Genomic DNA, 22,522 nt, shown 5'->3' on the forward strand with positions numbered 1-22,522 from the left:
CCAATATCTCTGATGATCAAAGATGCAAAAATCCTCAACAAAATGTTAGTAAACTGAATTCAATAACACATTAACAAAATCATATACCATGATCAAGTAGGATATATCCAGGGATCCAAGATAGTCCAGCGTATGCATATTAATCAATGCGATAAAGTGTATTAACAAACTGAAGGACAAAAATCATATATAACTATCTCTATAGATGCAGAAAAAGCATTTGAAAAATTTCAACATTCTTTTATGAGAAAAACTCTCAATAAACTGGAGAAGGAATGTAACTCAACATAATAAAGATCATATATGACAAATCCACAGGAAAAGCTGTACGTTTTTTCTCTTAAGATCAGAAAAAGACAAGGATGCCCACTCTTGCTGTTTTTATTCAGTATAGTACTGGAAGTCCTAGCCAAAGTAATTAGGCAAGCAAAAGAAATAAAAAGCATCCAAATTGAAAAATAAGAAGTAAAACTGTCTTTGTTTGCTGATGACAAAATATTATATGTAGAAAATGCTATAGACTTCATAAAAAAAACCAAAAAAAAAAACCACTGAACTAAAAAATAAGAAAAATTTCAGGATATGTATATATGTGTATATATATATGTATATATCAGTTGTGTTTCTATACACCAACAGCAAATTATCAGAAAGAGAAATTAAGAAAACAATTCTATTTACATTAGCATCGAAAATAATAAAATACTTAGGAATAAATTTAACCAAGGGAGTGAAAGACCTGTACACTGAAATCAATAAGACATTAATGAAAGAAATTGAAAAAGACACAGATAAATGGAAAAATATTCTGTGTTCGTGGATTGGAAAAAATTAGTATTATTAAAATGTCCATAATACCTAAAGCTATCTACAGAGTCAATGCAATCCCTATTAAAATTCCATTGGCAATTGTTTCACAGAAATAGAACATATAATATTAAAATTTGCATGTAATTACAAAAGACCTCAAATAGCCAAAGCAATCTTGAGATAGAAGTACAAAGCTTGAGACATCATGATTCTTCATATCAAACTATATTACAAAGCTATACTAATCAAAATAATATGTTATTGGCATAAAAACAGACACATAAATCAATGGAATAGAAGAGAAGTTTCAGAAATAAACCCATGCATATTGGTCAATTAATTTTTGTCAAAGGAGCCAGGAATATACTATGGGAAAAGGATAGTCTTTTCAATAAATTGTGTTGGAAAACTGGACAGTCACATGCAAAAGAATAAAATTGGAACCCTATCTTGTACCACATATGTAAGTCGACTCAAAATGGATTAAAAACTTGAACATAAGACCTGTAACCATAAAATTTCTAGAAGAAAACATAGGAAGTAAGCTCCTTCACATTGATCTTGGCAATGATTTTTTTAGAATTGACACACAAAAGCAAAAATAAATGAATGGGACTATACCAACTGAAAGGCCTCTGCATAGAAAAGGAAACCATCAAAAAATGAAATAGGAGAAGATATTTGCAAAGAATATATTCTAAAAGGGGTTAATATCCAGGATATATGAGGGACTCATACAAACAAAACAAAACAAAAACAAATACACAATTAAAAAATGGGCAAAGAACCTAAACAGTTTTCCAAAGAAGGCATACAGATGGCCAACAGATACGTGAAAATGTGTTCTACATCATTAGTTATCAGGGAAATGAAAATCAAAACCACAATGAAATACCTCCTCACAACTGTTAGGATGTATGTTATCAAAAAAGATAAAACAAATGCTGGTGAGGATGTAGAGTAAAGGGAACTCTTGTATGATTTTATTGGGAATGCAAGATGGTACAACCACTGTGGAAAACAGAACGGAGGTTCCTCAAGAAATTAAAAATAGAACTACCATATGATTTAGCAATCTTACTTCTGGGTATGAATATATATCCAAAGGAAATGACATCACTATCTCAAAGAGATATCTGTATTCCCACATTCATTGCAACATTATTTACCATAGCCAAGGTATGGAAACAACCTGTGTCCCTCATGGGATGATTGGATAAAGAAGTTGTGAGATATATATATATATATATATATATACACACACACACACATATATATATATGCAATGATATTAAAAAGAATGACTTAGTCTTCACAATCAAAGTTAGTTCTCAGGAAAGAATCTGAAACTCACATTAATGGCAGTTTCATCCTTGCATTCGTTTGTTCACTCATTCTTATAATGCCATAATACATTTGTATTTAAACAAGAGTCAAACTGGAGAGATTACATTGCACAAGTTGAATTTCAGACAACTTCTGGTGTGGGCTGCAGAAATTGGAATGGTGATGTAAGCAATGGGACTAGTTTAAGGAATAAGTGAATCTACATGTGACATCCTGATATTCCATGAAATAAATGGCTTACCGCTCTCCCAAGGAGAAAGTGTGCCATGCACCCTGGATGACACCCTGTTATCTCTAAAATTACATGTTCATACATAATTAATATGTCTTAAAGGTATGAAGTCTCAAAATATATTTCTTTGAGAAAAGACATATATTAATAGCAAATTATTATAAATATCAATAGCCACACCTGGGAATCAAAGCAACTGAAAATATAATCTTATTCTTTAATTTCACAATGTGCAACTCTATGAGATGATACCAATAGTAAAGCCTTTTAGCAGATTGTTCAGTAAATTTGATAGAAAATACTCCTTTCTTACCTAAAGGCTAGAAAAGAAATAAAGGCATGTTTTGGGGGAATGAGACTGAAGGGAGAAATAAAAATCTATTTTTCATTTTGTCATAACACTTTTCATCAAATGTATTTATAAATATGCCTTCCTACCCCTGTAAGTTTAGAGTCCACATAATTTAGACTTTGATGGTTGAGGATATCACGGTGTCCAAGGTCATCACTGAGAATATAAAATTTTCCTTATCTAGTGTGAAGCAATACATGTAGCAGGGATAAGAGATATCAGGTTGATCTCATTGATTATTGACAACAGAACATATGGGAAATGATGTGCTGCTATAATTTAGTTTTATCATTTGCTCCTTTCTTATAAAAATAAACTGCTTAGGCATAAAGGTGGCTCATGTTTTTTATTAATTTGTTGGGGTGACAATGGTCAACACAACTACATAGGTTTCAAGCATCCAGTTCTATAGTGCATCATCTATATACAGCATAATGTGTTCACCACCCAGAGTCAGTTCTCCTTCCATCACTATATATTTGACCCCCTTTACTCTCGTCTACTACCTCCTGCCCCTCTTACCCTCTGGTAACCACTAAACTATTGTCTATGTCTATGAATTTTTGTTTCTTTATTTGTCTCGTTCCTTTGTTGCCTTCAGTTTTATGCCAAGGTAGATCATAAGTATAGGTGCTAACTAATAGTCAAATAATTGAGAAATGGATACACACACTCACAAATGTGTATGTAATGTTTATGTCTCTGTATGTATGTATTTCTTTTATAATTTTTCGCAGTGCCCAGTCTGGTGTTCTGCATATATTACACGTGGAAATTGTCTAAGGCTGTCCTATCAGTGTGGTCTCTATGTCACCAAAAGCCTCAAATCTTGATGGTTGGCAAAGTCCAAAGCAAATTTATGCTAATTCATGCTTTTGACAAGCTCTGGTCAAAAGAGCATGACTGTTAGAGCTGAGTTCAAATTTTGATTCTATCACCTACCTGTTCTGTGGTCTTGGGCAAGTTACTGAATGCCGCTGAATCTCAATGCTCTCACCTGTAAAATGGGGGTAAGTAATGTGTATTTTATAGTATTGCTATGAGGATAAACTAAGATAACGTATATAAAACAACAGAAGTGATGTCTGTCCCAGAGTAGATGCTTAACTGTTGTTAACCTCTTTCCCCTTTCTGTCCCTTCACAGAGATGGCTGAATATTCATCTTAAGGCGTCATGGCCTTTATTCATGAAATGCTCTTACAAGCTTAATGCCATAGCTCCTTAAACATAGGATCTGTTTAAGAGCTAATTAATTGCATTTTTAATTCACTCTTAAAATCATGTATTGATCCTGCAAGTCAGAGAACTATTCCATTCATAACTTTTCGAATTATTGTAAAGTCGATTTTTTCTTTTCTTTTAGCTTTATTGAGGTATAATTGACAAAGTTGTAATATATTTAAAGTGTACAACATGATGACTTGATATACGTATACACTGTGAAAGGATTCCCACTATTGAGTTAATTAACACATCCATCACCTCACATAATTTACCTTTTTTCCCCTTTTTCAGTGAGAACACTTAAGTTCTATTTTAGTAGCAAATTTCCACTACACAATACAATATCACCAACTAATCACCATATTATACATGAGATCTGCAGACATTATTCATCTTATAACTGAAAGTTGTACTCTTTTACCAGCTTCTCCCTATTTCCTCCAGCCCCCTGCCTCCCAGCTTTTGGCAACCACCATTCTACTTTCTGTTTCTGAGTTCTACTATTTATTTTTAATTCCACATATAAATAATACCATGCAGTATTTTAGTTTTTTCTTTCTGACTTATTTCCCTTAGCATAATGTCCTCCAGTTTCACCCACATAGCTGCAAATGCCAGAATGTCTCTTTTTTTTTTTTTTTAACAGAATTAATCGTGTTTTTTTGTTTGTTTGTTTTTAAATAAAATAAATCAGACTGAGATTAAGGAAAACAACAATTCTAGGAGACATGGATTCACAGAAAGGGTAGTTTGAGAATTATTTGAGAAGTATCTGCCAAGTTTTCAATTATTCTAAAGCCTTGACCTATGTGACCATTTCTATTCATATATGGTTATAGATTAAACATTAATTTTAGTAAATATATGCCATTTGTCACAGTGGGGAAAGAGAATCTTCTGGAAAGGGAAAGCTTTGTCATCACCTCTTGGATTAGCACACTTACCCTTTGTTTAACACAATGTCTCTGTACCTAGTTTCTATCCCTCCTTCACTGGAAGGATACAAAGTCTTTTAATGTTTCTCTCTCGGATCCAGGAGGGAATATGTTGAAGGGACAGAGTACAAAATGGAGGATCCTTTGCAGTGTCATCCTCTTGAAGTATCTTATCAACTACCTCTTGCTCCCTTCTCCAATCTTTTTTAATGTGGAATTCATAAAGAGTCTCTCAATCTCTCAACAACAACAACAACAACAAAAGGCCTTTGTGTTTAAATTAACGGATGACCTTTGTGATCCAATGGTTCATTGAACAATGTGGCAAGGAGGATGTCTTAGTCAGTTCAGGCTGCTGTAACAAAATACCATAGATTGAGTAGTTTAAACAACAGACATTTATCATTTTTTCTAAGAGTTCTGGAGGCTTTGATGTCAGAGATCAAGGTGGGAAGATTTGGTTCTTGGTGAGCGCCTTCTTCCTGGAATGCATGCAGAAAGCTGCCTTCTCATTTTTATCCTCACACTGCAGACAGATGAAGCTCTGATGTCTCTTTCTCTTCTTATAAGGGCACTAAACCCACTACAAAGGCCCCACCCTCATGACCTCATCTAAATCCAGTTACCTCACAATGACCCCATCTCCTAATATGATCACACTAGAGATTAGGACCACAGCATATTAATTTCAGGGGAACACAATCATTTAGTTCTTGGCAGAACTCAAGTCCTGAATTCTCTTGGCCATTGAATTAGTAATTTGCTGAGAAATGTGTTTCAGTTCACATTACTTTTGCTATTATTAATATAACTTCTTTGTTTCCCAAGTGTAGAACTATATGGACTTTCTCTTTTCTTGTTCTTCTTATCTCAGCATCCAGTGGGTAGTTTGGGGACCTACAGAATTATATTGTGCTGTGGATTTTGTTTTTTACTTCATTTTCCTAGCCCTCTTGATTTCTTCTTTTCAAAATCTCTCTCCATTTTACTTTTCCTTTTTAAATTTATTCTTACATTAAATGTGTTTTCCACATGGAAAAATTATGAGTCTTGATTTGTATTCTGTTTAATATAGTGTCACCAAAAGGTAGTAAATCAAGGACATGGATTTATTATCCAATAATCTATTTCAAATCTTTGAATCTACTTAAAGTTTAAAGATAGAATTTAAAATCTTAAATAGTTTTTACAAATCATCAATTTAACATACTTTCCTTGTACAGACAGGGACTGAGACTCAGAGAAATAACTTTCTAATTATCATATACCAGGACTAGAATTCAGTTCTTCTGGTTCCAGGGCAATATTTTTTGCCTAGTCATTATGGCAGTATTTTGTTTCTCTAAAACTTTTTTTTTTTCTTTTCTGAAATTGGCTCCCACTTCCATTAGGAAGCATGGAATTAAGTCTGAGGTTTAGGTGCAATTCTACCTGGATAAATCAGGTTGGACTACATTAGTGATGAAAATTAGCACTTGTGTGTGCCATAAGCTTAAAATAAGTTAAGGATAATGGAAATCATCCAATGGACCTAAAAGCAATTTAGCATTCCTTTCTGTTTTTGCTTTGGTTTTAAAAAGAATCTGCATATGTGGGGAGTTCTGAGTGGATCTAAAACAGGCAGGTGCTGATATTTTCTGAAGCCACATTTTAAATATCAAACATGGCTGATAAAATACAATCAGTCTTGTTTTCCATGAGGTAGGACACACACACACACACACACACACACACACACACACACATTTCTATTTAGGTAGATGTTATATGCATATATATAGCATGTAATATTTTATAGACATGTATATACAGTATATAATACATCTGTCATACACACACACACATGCACACGCACATATTTAAGGTTGTGGGCTATGTTTGAATCAACTTGACTCTAATCCTGTGGGACAGAACAGAAATAAAAGGAGGAAGAGACATGTGGCTCATGCAGCTTCAACTAAATAAATTTGGTTGGGCCAATTATCAGGACATAGGAATTAACAGTCTGGACCAGTTCTCAGTCCCATCTTCCCTCTCACCCTCGAACTAAATTAGCTCCTCATGTTTGAATTAGGGCTATGCAATAGATTCACTTTAATTTTGTGACAATGGGCGTGGGAAGTTTGGAGCACAGATCTAAAACAGCATGATATTTCAGAATTAAATTCTTAGGAAATTTTTATACAGCAATTGTTTAGAACCTGATAGATTTGGTGACTATTATAGAATTCTCATGCATATAGATCACTCTCCAATGGTAGGAGATGAATGTAAAAGTTGTTCAGTTAATTTATTTCAGACCTCATTTTCTCCCACGCCCTTTTTGCATACTACACTCCAGCTATGTGGGCCTTTTTACTGCTGTGTGCTTCCCTGTCTGGGACACTATTCCCCCCAAAAGTCATATGGTTTACACTCTCACTTTCTTATGTGTCTGCTCGAGTCACTTCCTAAGAGAAGCCTTTGCTGACCAAACTCTTTAAAGCAGCACCCCAATTCTCTAATTCCTTCTTTATGCTTTATGGTTTTTATAGCATTTTTCACTAACAAGTTTTAATATATTTGTTTGCTCATTTGTTGTTGTCTGTCTTTCTAGTACACTGTAAGTTCTGTGAGAATGGGGAGTTTGATTTGTTTTCTGCTTGTCTACAAGGACCAGAATAATGCCTGTACTAAAGTCAGTCCTGAGAAAGACATTTTTAATCAGAAGAATGATGTCATGCATTTATATTATTCCTTTCACCTTCATAGAGCACATGCCACCTACAGGGACATGCACCTTTGAAGGAGTGAGTGCTGGTTATAAGCTGAAATATCCATTCTTTTTCCAAAACTTCTTTTTCTTTCAAAGAAGTTGAATCTGAAGAATTTTATAACTTTGGATTCAGTTTTTTACTATCAAATTAAAGCTAAAAATGCTGCCAGGAAGGAGGGAAAGCCAGATTGGAGGGGGAGGAGGCGAGAGGTAGAAGAAGGGGAAGCAGAGAGTTGGGGGAGGAGATAGCTAAAAGATCCAGGAAACCTGAGGAGAGGCAACAAAAACCAATTAAAGTTAATGAACTACAGCTAAGCTTTTCATTTCAGTTGTCCCCCCCCCCCCCCCCCCCAGTATACCAGTCTCAATTTGGAACTATTTTTCTTGGAGAGACACTTTCAAAAAGTATATTATTTCCCCCTACCCTCCCCATTCAGAAACACACACACACACACACACACACACACACACACACACACGACACTTTAATCAACAAAAGCATGAGGGTATGTTTTGTGCAGCTATCTAGTGGATTTGTCACTTGGCCTTCAGCCTTGGTCCTACCACCCACTGAATTCTGGCAAAATCCCAGAATATCACAAGTCTCGTTCTCCTCTATCTTCACATAAGCTGAGAGAAAGTCAGCCCTACTGAGTAGTTATCTGGAGACAGGAGGCGGAGGTCCAATTGTAGTATCTAATATTAGAAATAGAGACGCCTCCAATGCTTTTTGGCAGACTGAGCCTAGCAAGAGTGGCTCTGGCTCTCCCGCTCAAGCGTCTTAAATAGTTTACATATCTGTGTGATTAATTTGGCTGGTAACATGATTGCAGTTCATGTATTAGGTATAAAAGTTTAAAGGAAGATTCTTATCTCAGTTACACCCATTCTTTAGAATAGCTTATTCTATCAAGCCATCTATGTTTAAATGATGAGTGCTAATAATAATGTACCACTATTACATTTATTGAACATTCTTTATAACCCACAAATCCCCCAAATTTGAATATGAAAGAAATATACTTTACTAACATTTTCTATTCACTCAACATTTTGGCCAAATATCACATTCAAATTTATGATTCTATTTCTAAAATGCATAAAGTAGTATAAACTGATCTAAATTACTTCAAAAGACATTTAAAATCTGAACTCCTGACACTCAGGTTTCCCATTTGAAGTGTGTTTTTAAATAGTCTGCTTTTCACAATGATCCCTTTCTCTACCTATTTAAGCCTTCACTTCAGGCTTAAAATCAAAATTTTTGTCTATTTACTTCTTGGCTCCCATTTAATTCCATTCATTCCTTTTTGGATTCCTAAATGATATATAATACTTGTCTTCTTTCATAGAAATTAAGAATCACAGAAGCAAGAGTTGCTGAATATTTGGCCTTGCTGAATATTTGGTTGGATGCTAACTCTTCTCTCTGTCACCCCAATTCCTTCTTCTATACTCTTGAAAATCCTGGGGTGATCCCTGTTGCTTTAGGCAGACCATCTTTTGTTGTGAAAACTAATAATTAGAAAGATAATCCTTATATTAACTAATGCCATATATATATATATATATATATATATATATATATATATATATATATATATATTAGGACTTCCACTCATAGATCTTGGTTCATTTGGTAAGTCATTTATTCATTCATTCACACACTGACTTACACATGCACTTAATAGTTATTTAATTATTCATTAAGATCTACCCTGTGTAGAGGCTATACTAGCTTAGGGCCCCTTAGTACCACAAAATCAGTCTATTCTTATACACACTATCTTTTTTTTACAATTGGAAAGAAAAACTACATTTATAAATAAATATCCTCACTTCTACTTTTGCTGACACGATATATTTTTAAACTCTATCCTGTTTCTGGTCACTCTCTTCCCCCAAAGCCTTTGTATGTGAATATGTCTTTTAAAATGTGCACACAAATTTGAGGGGGACTTTTCAAATTTAGAAAACAGTAAAACCGTTACCTCCCACATTTGAACACATGCTTTCTTTTAATATGTCTTTTTTTTTTCTTCATGTGTTTCAGTGTTAGTCATTGTGTGCTCATATTATCTAGAAACTTTTTGGATTTTGAAATCAAGATGAAAATACAATCAGGTCAGGAATTCTCCATCTTGTGCTTGGATGCGTGTGTGTGTGTGTGTGTGTGTGTGTGTGTGTGTGTATGTATGTGTGTGTGTAACGGAGAGAAACAATTTTCCTTTTTCCATTTTTCCATATTAAAGTTTATCATGTCAAAGAATTATTCTCCCTATCAATATAAAGACTGTAAATAATTAAACAAGATGAACATTCCACTTAGCAATAGAAAAAAAGGCTATGACAGATAATTCACAAAAAAAGTGAATGAAAATATTAATAAACGTAAAAATTCAGTCTTCACATTGCCCAATTTTAGTTGGTTTCTTTTCAATACTCATGATAAGGAAGATACATTCATTTATTAGTTGTTTGGGTATAAAGAGTTAAAATCTTTGCAGAAGTCAATTGGAAAATGTGGAGGAAGAGTTGAACATTAATAATATTTCCTCGATCATATTATAAGGAAATAAATTAGAAATTTGATTAATGATTCATGCACAAAACTGTTCAGTGTTATTTTTGGCAACAAAATTTGAAATTAAACATCAAACAATAGAGAAATGGTCAAACAAACCATAATATGATTAATGAAATATTACACATTTGTTACCATTTTCAAAAAAATATTTAATGATGCAAAGGACCCCTTCAATGTAATTTTAAGTGAAGAAAATAAAATATTCAATTATATTTAGACAGTAAGTTTCATGAGTTCAAGAGTTTTTGTCTATTTTATGTATAGCTGGCTGTCCCTGATTCCTGGAATAGTGCCACCCTAGCAGGCATACTGTACTTATTTGCTAAATGAAGTAATGAATAAATATGCCACATGCTTCCACTTAAAAACACTTATACACATATATACACAAACTTAAGCAGCAAAACCACTAAAATACTAGCAATGTCAATTTCTGTGTGTTGGTCATTACAACACATTTTATTTTTATTATATTCCGTTGTTTTCAAATTTTCTGTATTTTATAATCAGACAAGTTACTGAACCAATAGTCCCATCCTCAACCAATAATTCCAACTTGTGGAAATGTTCATTTCTGCTTCTGTAGTTCTATTCTGAAGCCAGGCCCAATACATTTGGCGTATTTGCCTTGCAAGCATGTAGTTTCTGTGCAGGGTGGAATCCTTTACAGTACAAGATTGCTCTCTCCAATTTAAGCGCCTTTTGAAATAATGATCAATGATTTTAAACCTACCTCCTATCAACGCTATAGCATCTATTTTGTTCATGATTTGTTGTAAAATATTGCAATGGCTTCTCAGTAGCAAAATACAACATAGATTGATCTTGACCTGCATGTCTACTGACGTCCTCAGAAAAATAACTGATGTTACTTTTCGTTGGTTGGTTTGATCTTAGCGACTGATTCTTGCAGTAATTGTTTCTTTTTCTTGTTCTCATGACCCAAGTATTTGAAAAGCAGTTACAGAATTTTGTCTGTACAATATCAAAGTTAACTTTCTCTTCTCTCTAAGATCTATATTTTTGAAGATGAACGAAACTTCTGCCTGTCTCCTGAATAGCACCTGGGTACCTCTCCCTGTTGCTGTGGTCTTTCCAAATTCACCATGCTTAGGTTGACTTTCACATCTGCAATTGTTGACTAAGTTGCTTTCCCCAGATAACTTTAGAGATGACTTTCAGTTTGCCATGAAGTTGTTTGGTTAGATTTAGATGTTTAAATACATTTTGCGTGGAAAGTACCTTCTTACTGTGCCTTCCCATTTTTCATTTTCTAAATCAGTACTTAGTTTGCATTTCCCAGTAGAAAATTATTCTCTCTGATAGGGAGGATTAAGGCATCTTTGTTCTTGCTTCCTTATGGAAACTGACAATAACACCACTATCTCCTGACATCACCTTTAGCCACCCAGCTGAATTTTCTATGCCATCTTCTACATTTCCACCAAATTGGAAGACTATGTTTTCTTTTAACTTTCTGTTTTAAAACAATTTAAGAATTTCAGAGATGTTTTAAAAAGTAGTACAAGTGACTAACCATCTAGATTTCCTGGATGGTCATTGAGAGTAAATGCAATAGGTGAAGTTATGATACCCATTTACATCTAAATGCTTCTGTGTGTATTTCTGAGAAAGAGAGAGAGAGAGAGAGAGAGAGAGAGAGAGAGAGAGAGAGAGAGAGAGAGAGAGAATGTTTTCTTATACAGAGTATAATTATATTAATCAGGAAATTGGCTGGCAAATTGGCATCAATACTGATGGGGTTCAGGATACACTACCCCCAAATATGGCACCTTGGTATATTAGAATTTCTTAAGATGAAGGAGTTTGAGAAAACTGTAGAAGCAGTAAGTTCATTTTGACCTTCCCCAATTCCCTCACTCTTCTTCTCTGAAAGGAGATAAATCTCCCAGATAAAAGTTACCTTTCGTGTACCAGGAGGAAAGAAGACATTCTTATCACAAGAAACAGGGAATTTGGGGCCCAGAAATCTATACTAACAAACATAAAAAAAACAAACTCTGTCTTCCTACCGTTTTGACCCTAGCACAAACCCCTTTGTCTTGTCAATTCCTCACAATTCCTCACAAATTCCGGTCACTTCATTTTTTCAGGTCTTTATTGTCTTGTGAAGGCTCCCATCCATGTACACGTAAAATTAAATAAAATTTGGATGCTTTTTTTCTGTTAATCTGACTTTGTCAGTTTAATTTTCAGACCCAGCAAGGGACCCTATGAGGATTAAGGAAGACTTTTTTTCCTTCCCTACAATATAATACAATATTATTACAGTAATATAGAAGTAAAGAACTTGTTCAAATGTTACCACTTATTCTAGTAATGTCATTTATAGCAATTTTTTGTTTTTTTTCTGGTCTGGGATCAGATGTTACATTTAGTTGCTATATCTCTTTAGTATCCTTTGTTCTGGAACAGTTTCTAATCTTTCTGTCTTTCATGATATTGACATTTTTGAAGAGTTACAGACGAGTTCTTTTGTAGCATGTCTCTCAGTTTTGGTTTATTTGCTGTTTCTTCATGATTGGATTCAGGTTATGCATTTTTAGCAGGAATACCACAGACATGATGTTATGTCCTTCTCAGGAGGCACATGATATCATTTGTCCCATTACTGGTGAATTAACTTTGATCATTTGGTTGAGGTGGTATCTGCCAGGTTTCTCCCATAACTTACTATTTCCCTCTTCATAATTAATAAGTATCTTGTGGAGAGATACTTTGAGACTTTGCAAATATCCTGTCTCATTAAATAGTCACCCTCTAGTGTTTATATTCATTGATGATTTATGCCTGAATCAGATATTACAATGATTATTTGCACATAAGAATTTCTAATTTCATAATTTTCTATATTTGTTAGTTGGCATTTTTTTAATGTAAGAATGAGCTTTTCCTTTTCCCCATTTTAATTATTTATTTATTTATTGGAATTGCTTCATGGAGTCTGATAGTTATTTAATTCAATGATTTATAAGCTATTATTATCATTATTTATTTTGATGAATAATTTGCCCCATTTTTGCCAAAGGGAGCCCATTCAAACTGATTTTGGTTATTTTGACATGTCCTCATTTGAAGTAGGGGTGTGTGAAATTCTTTTTCTCTGGTCTCAAAGATATTCCAAGAAGGTTTTGTATTTTTCCAGCCCCAACACTGGCATTAGCCAATTTTCCAAGAATCGCTGTTTCCCTTCATTATAGACTGATGTTTAGGGACCAAGGTAGGGATGTTAGGTGTTGCCACTGCTTTGCTACTGGAGAATCATCACTTTCTAGGTTGTTTCATAAGACACACACACACACACACACACACACACACACACACACACATTTAATTATCTATCACCTATCTATCTATCTCTCTATCTATCAATCTACTATCTATCTATCTATCTATCTATCTATCTATCTATCTATCTATCTATCTATCTTAGTTCATATTGATACCTCTAGTTGAAATTCAACATCAGAGTTCCTTTTATAGTTGTAACTTTTCTCAGATAATGGGAAATCTGGCTGTCTGTCTATATTTTGATGTATCAGGAAAAGCCTGCTTTTCAATTTAAAAACACTGACAAGGGTTTTTATTACAAATTATATCATTGAGAGTAAAATAAAGTAGTACCCTGTTTCCTCGAAAATAAGACCTAGCTGGACAATCAGCTTTAACATGCCTTTTGCAGCAAAAATTAATATAAGACCCAGTATTATAGTATGTTATGTTATGTTATGTTATGTTATATTATGTTATATTATATTATATTATATTATATTATATTATATTATATTATATTATATTATATTATATTATATTATATTATATTATATTATATTAAAGACCTGGTCTTATATTATAGTAAAATAAGACCGGGTCTTATATTAATTTTTGCTCCAAAAGACCCATTAGAGCTGATTGTCCTGGTAGGTCTTATTTTCGGGGAAACACGGTAGTACATTGTACACAATTATGGAGAATACTGAATTCTCTGCATATTTTCCCACTCTCTTTTACTATATCGTACCCCACACCACTACCATTACTCTTCACCCATGATATTTTTAAACATCCAGATACTTGGATTATCTTCTTTTTTTTTTTTAATTTTTACTGGGGAGTATTGGGGGACAGTGTGTTTTTCCAGGACCCATCAGCTCCAAGTCAAGTTGTTTTCAATCTAGTTGTGGAGGGCCCAACTCACTGGCACATGTGGGAATTGAACCCATGACCTAAGAGTTATGAACGCCACGCTCTAACCAACTGAGCCAACAGGCCGCCCCCATACTTGGATTATCTTAAAGATTAACTTCAGATAGTGGTCCTACATTACCACTGAGGGTCTTTGCTTACTGTATAGCTGGTTTGAGTCTTTGCATGAGTTGTGAAGTCAGCAGTGATATACCACAGACAGGCCAGAGGGAGCGGCCCAGCCCAGGCACAAGTAATAACAGAGACATGTCTGTAAAGAATTTAAAAACAAAAATAAAACCAAATAAAATCAGTCGGATTTATATTGTAACCCTGCCTCAGTAAATTTGAAAATTTTTAGGGATAAAATTTTCTCCCCTCTGGGGTGGAATGTCCCTATCTTGTCCTACTGATATCACCAGTGTTAGTCAAAATGATTCAACTGATACTGCATCAAGATGTAACTAGACTCTGTTCTCCTATGTGCTTTCAAAATTATGTTTTGCATTTCTTTGAACTTCCAAGTGAAGAATTTTGTTTCTAAGATTAACCAGATTTAAGATAAGTTACTACAATTATTGTTTCTCAAATGTGAATGATGAACAGACCCTTTTTCAAAGAAAAAGACATTCTTATAACTCATTTTGATATACATCCTTGAACCCAGTTTGAAAAGGAATGACTCAAGAAACACATGTTCATTTTTTGAACAGTTTATTTTTTGTGAATGATCCCTTCAAAGAAGTTTCTTTATAAAGTATTGTTGATAAAGTATTTTTAAGTTTACCATCAAAGTGACAAATAACATACAAAAAATATTCTATGGACCTTCTAATTCTTCGGGATACATTTTCAAACCCCGGTTTGAGAAATCCTGAGCTAGATTTTGAAATTGTCCTCCTTTGTCATTAAAAGAAACATCTAGCACACGTGTATGTGTGTGTATATATATATGTATTTTTTTTCTGGAGATGCTATTTGATATGACAACATCTGCAACAGTCTGAAACATGTTTTCCCCAGCATTTTGCTTTAATCTTTCCATAGATATCAGATTTTCTCACAGATTCTGTGATATATTTGTTTTACTGAACAAACACCGTTTATGTCTATGTCTTAAGTAGTGTCAATTGAAATTGAAAACATGTCAACTTTGTTAACATCCTTAACTTGTTTTTTCACAATTATGAAGAGTCCATAAAAAGAGATTGAGTCATGATAGAAACCATTTTAGAATAAATGACCGTGATTATTAAAGGTTTGGAAAAGATACACTCAGCCAATGGTAAGAAGGAGGTCCAGGTTATGTCTTCACTTTCACTTTAGAAAAGCATTATGTGAAGAATATCTAGCATTTACCCTCCAGATAAGAAACAAAAATTCCAGGTAGATTACTTACTTCCTATTCTATAAATTTGAGAATTAATATTCAAAAATGATTGACTGAATTTCCACGAATTTAAGTTTTTTTTCTTTATGTTGTTTTGTTTGTTTGTTTGTTTTTATGAAAATAGAATTCTCTGAGGCCACCTGGGAGCCTTCATTGTATGTTTTGTTTGTTTATTCCAACATGAGCAAAAACGAATAATTTTTCTATTTATTGGTAAAAACTGTATTCACTAGGACTTTGCTAGTTTTAGAATTTATTTAATTTGATGTTGGTCAGAGACAGAGCTTAACTGAAATCTATTTAAAATGGATATGTATGGCGTAAACTCCGTAAGAATTTCAGCAGTTTTGAATGCTACTTAATTAAAAAATTTTAGAGTTTACAACATTATTTGGATGCTAATGAGTGTTGTTAAACAATCTCTACTGATTCTGATCAACTCTTTCTTTACTTAGTAGCAGCATACATGTTGCTTCTACTGCCTGAAGACCTGGGTTCTAATCTAATTCTGTTAACCAGCTTTGTGAGGTTGAGGAATTTACTTAACCTATCTCAAACTCAATTTAATGTTGTAAAATAAAAATATGAGTGCCGCCCCAGTCCATCTCATAATAATACTGAGAGATCACATGAGATTAATGCCTTTGAAAGTGCTTTGTAATTTGCAAAGCACTATATAAATTCAAATATTTTGTTATTGAATATGCAAAATATTTTGTGAACTTATCTGTAGTTGTATTCACTATATCCTGAAAATGATTATCCAGAACAGTATTCCTCAAATGTGAGTACATCAGAATCACCTGCAAAGAAAGTGAAACTCCCAGAGTTTCTGATTCCATAGATCTGGGGTGGAGCCCGAGAATTTGCACTGCCAACAGGTTCCCAAGAGATGCTGCAATTGCTGGCCCAGGAACCACACTTTAAGAACCACTAGTCTAGAATTCAGGGCTACATTTTCCCATATATAACAAATACCTAACAAATAATACCATATAAAATATTTAGAATAAATGACATTTACCCCCTTAACTACTTTTCTTCTGATTTCCTCCTCAAGATTTATCTCCACTTCCAGTAAAATAATAGCCCCGCTGAGTCAGACTCAAGTGTGATGATAAAGTGTGACAATCTGCCGCATACTTTATGCTGGAGCTTCTTAGTTCTGATCATCAGACCATTTTCAGTTGAGCAGATTTCACGGCTGAGAGTGTTTTTCCCAATAGTTACCGCAATCACAACAGAGCAGTGAGTCTGTAAATATGTACTTTACCTCCTTTGTGTGTATATGAGTTTTTAAATTAAAAGGAAAATCATAAACATTCAGTCTTTTTCTAAAATTCAAATGCTCTCCAAAAAAGGTGATTTAAATCATAGTAAAGGAGAATACAAGAACTTTGTTACTCAAATATAGTTTCCTACCCATGTACAAGGAGCACATATGTTCTGAATTATTTTCAGAATATCTTGCCTTTTCACACTTTGGGGAGACCATATACACCTTATAAAATTTCTGGAAAATTATGTTAAATGTCTCTGAAAATAAATTTACCACTGGAATAGAAATTGTTAATAAAGGAAATATTGATGACAAAGGAAAATGACATACACGAGTTTATCCATGGTAGAATAGAGCCACATAGAAGGGATCTATTTAGATTGTGTAAGTTTCATTGACCTCAAAACTAATATAAATGAATTGAATGTATTTTCCACAAAATGATCCTAAATGTACTGAGAGAACAATTACTTGGATACTAACTTTTGTTTAAGTTTTCTATTTAAAAACCAGATTTCTAAGATCAAGGCTCTAAGGAAGTTGGCTAAATTGGATGATTTCTTTTTCCCTTTTTGTATGTATTGTTTTACCAGGGACAGATTCCTTCTTAAATTAGACTAGTTCTTTTCATACAGTGTCTTCAGGAAGTATAGTTGGACCAAATGGCAAAAAATATCAGCCAGAGGGTTTATGCACGCTGAAATGTATGGCTAAAAGAAAAATATATTTTGGCTATTTTTTCGGCTCTGAAGGAAAATCTTTCTTCCGGTTCTCTACCCTGAACATGAATCATCAAAGGGAACTGAAAAAAAGTAATGGTTGGAAATATTACAAATGTTCCAACAATGTGTGCTTATCTCTTGAAGGTCATATCAAGGTCGTCTGGCACTTCCAAAGTGCATGACCACCTCACACAGACATTATGTAAAACACCTGGAACACAAAAAGCACATTTTAAGACAAAGGTAGGAGGAATTTGAAGTGATTTTGACCTCATTTCAGGAATTATATTTCTTCGACAGGAGGCCTACATTATTATAATTTGACCCGTACAGAGACCCAGCTTTGTTTCTGAGAAATCTCAGACTGCAAAGATTAGAATCTGGTAATTCATCTTTGTTAAATCATTTTTGAAATGATGTTAATTAAGTACTGTAACTATAATACTTTCACTTAGAAAGCGGTCGCTATACTCATACTGTAGCAACACATTGCAATTTGAATTACAAATGATAAAATTCATTCTTTAAAGAAGATTGTCCATCTCCCCCTCCAATTTATGAAATAGAAACTTTGTTATTATAGCTCCAAACCCGTAACACCCCTAGATTTCTCTTGCTGGTAAAACTATCCCTTATTCCAAAGCACACAACTCAGTGAAGGTCTGCAAGTCAAAGTCAATATATATATTGAAACTCAGGAGAATGAGGCATATTTAGAACGCTAAGCAGGATTACACAAAAGGTACAAAACAAAGGATCCCTGCAGAGTTACAGAGGAGGAGAATCTGGCCTGTGGCTCAGGTTAGAAAGCAAAACATGAAACAGAAAAACAAATATCATCTGCTGTGTGGTAATGAAGAAAAAAGTTATGTAATGGCAGCTAGAGACTGTTTTTATTGTTCTCACTTAGACATTGGGTCCAAGATTCCCAATCTGTGCTTGAATATTTCTCAAAATCAGGTAATCACTAGGACATGTGACCCCCCTGTTAACAAAGTGGCAAGATCTACCAGACATCAATCTTTCCTGATGGATTCTTCTTTCAATAGAAAACCTGACTAGAAGTTTTACTTAATTTCTTTACATGACTTTGTAAAGCATTTCTAGTATCTCTAGGTACTAATGTGGTACTTAAATATCTTTGGTTTTTCTTTTCCACAAAGAAATGGTTCCTTTCTATATGTGTGATTAGATATTATATCTCATGGTATATCATTTGGAATCTCACAGTTTGAACATATGTCTGCTAGTCCTCTTAGAATCTCTTTCTTTTCCAAGTATTTCTTTTTTAGTTTGGATTAAATGTAATATTGCCTGGTTGATAAACCAAATGACTTAGAAAGGCATATTTCTTGATTACTACATAAAGATGTATGAAGGTAACTGATTCATGCACTAATGTTCTGCTTTTGATGATGTCAAAGGCCCATTTTTTGCTTCTTTCTCCCTGCACTAATGATAATGACCATTAACTTTCTGTACTTAAAATTACCCTTTGAGGCAATTCATTAGGGGAATCAGAGCTACCCATTACTGAGGCAATATCAATTAAGGCACCACAAAATTGGTTTAGGGCCTTAAATGCAGTTACTTGATTGGCAAAATTTTGGTTTAACTCCTCCATGGTTACTTGTACTTATCATTTAGAAGATCCCTTGTGAAAAACAAAGCAAGTTCAAAAGCTGGTGGTCAGTACTCCAACTGTCAATAGTCTCAAATTTTGTCATGTGGGTCATTAATATTCTAAACATCTATTGCATCAAATGTAAATGGACTTCATTATGTCTATTCTGAACTCACTGTATAATTTCCATTTCTGTCTGCACTAAATTGGAGATTATATATATATATATATATATATATATATATATATATATATATATATATTCTCCCTCACATTTAAATTAAATCCCCTGATTGCAAAATTTAAAATTAGGCCTGTCTTATTTTTTATTTTAAATGTCAGATTCTTGGGAAGACACTGGCCTAATGGACCTGTTAGTAATTACTCAATCAATCAATGCAAGTTTCCCCTTATTTTTATTGTATCAGGTTAGTTCAGAATATTAGATCTTCTCCCCTTCTTTGAGGTTCGATAGCCCTTGCGGGGTGTTCAGTATCGATCGGTGTTTTGTTCACCTTCTTCTCTTGTGGCTTTTGAGAGGGACCACCAAGTAGCAATTAGATCGCAATCCCTACATTGTGGTAAGAATGGATTAGGTGTTCGCCAATTATTGTTCTTTTGATGATAATTCTCTGGATAATAATAAGAGTGGGGCTCATCTTGCGAGGTTTTCTCAGATCCTGCCAATCATTGTCAGGAGCTTTTAAATAGAAACACTTTTCAACACTTCAGAAGCTCCTGAAAAAGACTTACGAGTTTTTCTTTTGTTGTCTCTTTAGGTTTCTCACTGCTAATGACTGCTGCCAAGATGTATAAATGGAATGGTTCAGTTAAGAGAAGAATCTATCTAAGGTTTGAAAAGTTTCCTGCCCCATGACAATTTTTCTCTCATTTTGTGATTGAGTTGGGACAGAAAATACAAGATAAGGAAGCAGAGGATCTTTTTCAGCTAATACAGTTGAACCACCAGAGAGCAGTTGATTCCTTAGGATAACTTTCCCAACTGTCTTATGGCTTGAGACCCAGAAACTCAAACACTTTGGGAAAGGGGATTTAGACCTGCTGAGATTAAATATGAATGTCTGGGATTCTTAAGAACAGATTATATTTGGCCTCCACATTTTATGCAAATGAAATTAAAATGAATTCTAGAATAAATACCTATATTTTGGAATTTGCAAAGAACTGAGGTTATCATATTAATATCTGTGAAGGTTAGGGTAAAGAATTAGTCCTGATTTGGAGGGACTTTCCTGGTTTAGCACTGAAAGTCTCCTGTCCTGGGAATCCCTCTAAGTCCAGGGCAAACCAGAACAGTTAGTTGGTCATCCAAGAAAGTGATATGAGAATAGTACAGACACTTTTCATTTTATTTCATTGGGCTTCCTTTGAATTACGTATTCAGATATGGGCATTAAGCATTTTATTATTGTATGTTTATAAGTACAGCTATGCGTGTTGTATTTTTCTTTTATTCAGTGATTTTTTAAAAATGCTTTGGGAGGTATATCACTGGAGAGGAGAGAAGGTACAGAATATACAAAACTGTGGACTCCAATGGCCACTTCAATGAGTAAAATGAAACTGTTCCTGTTCATAGGAGATTTTTTAAATGTAGGTCAAGGCATTTTTAAATAGAGGGTCTCTGATATTACCATACTCATGCTTATAGCTATTTCCTTAAAATCAGTGTTGTATAATCTGACCTGCTAATAGAGAAAGGCAGGTGTGACTTTGTCTTGAGAAATCTACAGAGTGAATGATCCACCTTGAGAGTTCATTTCATATCTCAATTGACATGGATAATATGTAGCTATGTTTACAAAAGTTGGCACATATGCAGAAACCAAGATGGGAATTTGAATCTCTCTGGAATTTTGCTCAGATCAATTTAATAAAATATTCATAAAGATCCTTTTTCTGTGGAGCTCCTGATTGGGCTGAATTGAGTTGATGCAGTGCACTGTTATAATGCCAGAGGAACTGAGCAATCAATCGTGGGGAAGTATGGGAGCGCTGATATTCAAGGTCCAAATAGCGAGGACCCAGGAGTAAAATGTGCTTAAGATGGTATTTTATGTGATGCTGTCAGCATAAGAATAGTGGGGTGGTAGTCTTCCAAATTGATCTGAATTATGGTGTTCCTAAAAGAAGGAGAATTTTCAAATTCCTATTTTGAAGGTAAAGAAGAAAGAAATGAAGAGAGTTGAAGCAGGAAGATTCTTCAGTATAGTAGACTGATTATGCTATTTCCATACATCAATTCATGCCATCATCTATTTAATTTTTATTTTACATTAGCCTTTGCCATCAAATAACATAAATTAGTAGTAACTCAAATAATGCAAAGGCATAACAAAAGAAAGATTTAAACCAGTGCCATACAAAAAAATCTGAAGTTGATTAGTGCTATATAAGAGGCTCTAATACTAGTTGGTGGGATTAGGAGAGGTTTTGCTGAAGATGTAACTGATGAGATAGGCCTTGAAAGGTGGATAGACTATCAGTGGAAAAATGAGGAGGACATTTTGGCCAAAGGGAATGGTATTATCAAAAGTCCTGATATGAAAGAGCACAAGGAAGATGGAGCAGTCCAGTTTTCTGAAATGTAGGCTAAAGGTAAACAAGATTTAAAATTAGAAGAATAGGATAGGTTTATAGTGAAGAAGATTCTAGGTGACAGAATAAAGATGGGTTACAGTAGGAAATGGGGGGAATCTGATAGATTTTAAGAAAGAAAATAGCATAATTGGCATCTTGATTAAAAAATGAGTCTGGTGGAGGTGTGAAGACTGCAGTGAGTAAGGAAAGACTGCAGGGAGATTAGTTCAGCAGCTCTTATGAGGGTCAAAAAATTCAGCTATGACAGGATGATTGAGAATGGAGAAATCGATTTGATCATAGCGTCACTGTTGGCAACTACACTCTGTAGTACTTGGTATCTTATGGCTTGTAGGGTGGAAGGAGAAGAGTTGAAAGATAATTCTGAATTTTGCACGTGGGTGAAGCTGGACTGCTGGTTCAGATCAATAGAAAGAATATTAAAAAGAATAGATTT

At 34.1% G+C, this 22,522-nt stretch overlaps 1 long non-coding RNA gene across 1 annotated transcript in view; it reads left to right on the plus strand.

Moving 5' to 3' along the window:
• The window catches only part of LOC141570409 (uncharacterized), a 92,116-nt gene that overhangs the window by 56,734 nt on the left and 12,860 nt on the right, over positions 1-22,522 (plus strand). Inside the window, exon 2 of the long non-coding RNA XR_012494414.1 lies at positions 20,244-20,316. This is a non-coding gene — a long non-coding RNA (uncharacterized LOC141570409). The remainder of the gene's footprint in view (positions 1-20,243; positions 20,317-22,522) is intronic.

Source organism: Rhinolophus sinicus, linkage group LG03, assembly GCF_036562045.2.
Source record: "Rhinolophus sinicus isolate RSC01 linkage group LG03, ASM3656204v1, whole genome shotgun sequence".
Taxonomy (NCBI): domain Eukaryota; kingdom Metazoa; phylum Chordata; class Mammalia; order Chiroptera; family Rhinolophidae; genus Rhinolophus; species Rhinolophus sinicus.